Genomic DNA, 3,104 nt, shown 5'->3' with positions numbered 1-3,104 from the left:
GGGTTTAATATTATTCCATTGGATTTATAATACTTTGGCATTTTAGAATGGATCCCTTGGATTTATACTATCAATCACTTGGGTTTATCAATCGAAGTGTTCATATCCCTTGGGTTTATTGATCCCTTGGTCCAACATTGCATTGTGACAAAGATTGTCTAAATATGAAATTTAACCTTGGTCAACCATGGCTAACCATTGTCCATTGTCGCATTGTGCCAAAGGTTGTCTCAATAGGAAAATCAATCATGGTCAACCATAGTCCAACGTTGCATCATGAGAAATATTGTGTCAATATGAAAATCATCTGTGGTCAACCATGGTTAATTATTGCATTGTGATAAAGACTGTCTTAATATGAAAATCAACTATGGTTCAACATCAGATTGTGACAATGATTATCTCGACATTACAGTAAATCATGGTCTATCATTGTCAACCACGGTCAATAACCGTGGTCAGATTGTGACAAAGATTGTCTCTTGGTCCAACATCACATTGTGACAACCACGGTCAACCATGGCCAACCATTTTCAAATGTCACATTATGCAAAAGGTTGTCTCAATACTAAAATCAATCATGGTTAACCGTAGTCCAACGTTGCATTGTTCAAAATATTGTGTCAATATGAAAATCATCTATGGTCAACCATGTTTATTTTAGGGTTTATAATATTTATCTTAGGGTTTATATACCTTGGGTTTATAATATCATTCTATCAATATGAAAATAAATCATGGTCAACCATGGTCAACCAAGTCCAATGTCGCATTTGACAAAAATTATCTCAATATGAAAATCAACCATGATCAATGATGGTCCAATGTCAAATGGTGACAAAGATTGTCTTGACATTACAATCAATCATGGTCAAACATGATAAATAATGGTCAACCATGGTCAATAATGGGCAACCATGATCAATAACCATTGTCACATTGTGACAAAGACTATCTCTTGGTCCAACATCACATTGTGACATTCATGGTCATCCATGGTCAACCATGGCCAACAATTGTCCAATGCCACCTTTGTGCCAAAGCTTCTCTGAATATGAAAAAATATCATAGTCAACCATAGCCCAATGCCGCATTGTGACAAATATTTCATTAATATCAAAATCATCCATGGTCAACCATGTTTATTTTAGGGTTTATAATATTTATCTAAGGATTTATATACCTTGGGTTTATAATATTGATCCCTTGAGTTTAATATTTTTCCCTCAGTTTTATAATCCCTTGTGTTTTTAATATTAATCTCTTATTTTTATTATTCCCTTGGGTTTATAATATTAATCCCTTGGGTTTAATATTATTACTTTGGGTTTATAAGATCTTGGGGTTTTAGAATTAATCCTTTGGACTTATATTATCAATCGCTTGGGTTTATCAATAGAGCAATTCATATATCTTTGTTATATCAATACCTTGGTCCAAAGTTTCATTATGACAATGATTGTCTCAATATAAAAACCAGCCATGGTCAACCATGGCCAAACATTGTCTAATGTCAAATTGTGCCAAAGGTTCTCTCAATTTGAAAATCAGCCATGGTCAACCACATTCTGACATCACATTATGAGAAAGAATGTGTCAATAGGAAAATCATTTGTGGTCAACCATTGTTAGCATTGTTTATTTTAGGGATTATAATATTTACCTTAAGGTTTATATAACTTGGGTTTATAATAGCCTTTTATCAATATGGAAATTAACCATTGTCAATCGCCATCAACCATTGTCTAATGTCGCATTGTGACAAAGATTGTCTCAATATGAAAATGAAGCATGATCACCATGGTCCAATGTCGAATTGTGACAAATATTGTCTCAGTATGAAAATGAGGCATGGTCACCATGGTCCAAAATCATATTTTTACAAAGATGGTCTCGACATTACAATCAATCATGGTCAACCATGGTTAATAAATGTGGTCACACTATGATAAAGATTGTCTCTTGGTCCAATGTCACATTGAGACAACCATGGTCATCCATGGTCAACCACGGTCATCGATGGTCTTTGCCTTCATGGTTTTTTCTTTGCTTATAGCATTTGCAGGTTGTCTTGGGTCACCACACCTTGGATTTGTCCTTTTTTTTGCAGTTTGGGGGCACTTTTCCCTTGCTTTAGATTCACAGATCCAAAATCTCTCTTCTTCTATTTAAATTTATGCTTGTCTTGACAACATATCCATAGAAGATGCCAAGTAAGGAGATTTATAGGAACTCCATCTCGTCCTGGATGTATTTGTGTAGACATACGTGGTACTTGAGTATTGGATGCTTCTCAAAATCCTTCATACCCAACTTCATGTGAAGGGTATACAAAATATTTTCGAACTTTGACACGTCTAGGTCCCTTCCATGCCATAGTGTGGTACAGTTTATGTACATATCTTCATAGCTCTTGACATGTTAATATTAATCCTTGATGGCATCTCAGAAAGAATTATAAGTGAGTGGAGCTAAAAACAATGAGATTTCCCTCCCATTCCTCTACTCACAATAGGTTTCCCACCAGTCCTTGATGTGGGGGGTGGTTTTAAGAAGTGCAAAAGTAATCATTCCCTATTGGAAAAATCATGAATTGAAAAATATCCTTCCAATATATTTGACCATTTATCTACAACATTTGCATCTATCTAGACTTCAAATATGGGAATGTTAAAGTTAACTTGTACCTTAAAGGGAGTGGTACCTCCAGGGTGGCTGCTGGATGGATATGTGTCACCTATTGGCATTAGATGAAGGTTATGGGAAAAATTTTGCATCATCCCATTCATTTTTTCTCGAGGACTTCTTTAAGAAATATTTTGAAAGGATCTCCTCCTCCCTCATCTTTCTTTTCTTCTACCATGGAAGGCCGAGAGGGTCAGTGAGGACATCTTGCGAAGGTTTTACTATTTAAATCCCTAAATGCTTATACCCAAACCTCATTCCTGACTTGCATAAAGAAATAGAGAAAGAGAATACCACTCTAATACCACTAATCCATATTTATGTAGGAACAAAATGAAATATAGATTTAAACATAAACACATATCTACAGTGAAAACTAAACTTCAAATCATTGATTACAAAATCTAAAAACTATTTAC

Source organism: Pinus tabuliformis, chromosome 6 (assembly GCF_031772625.1).
Source record: "Pinus tabuliformis cultivar Carrire ecotype Pingquan chromosome 6, CPIR1, whole genome shotgun sequence".
NCBI lineage: Eukaryota > Viridiplantae > Streptophyta > Pinopsida > Pinales > Pinaceae > Pinus > Pinus tabuliformis.
This window is presented reverse-complemented; position numbering follows the sequence as displayed.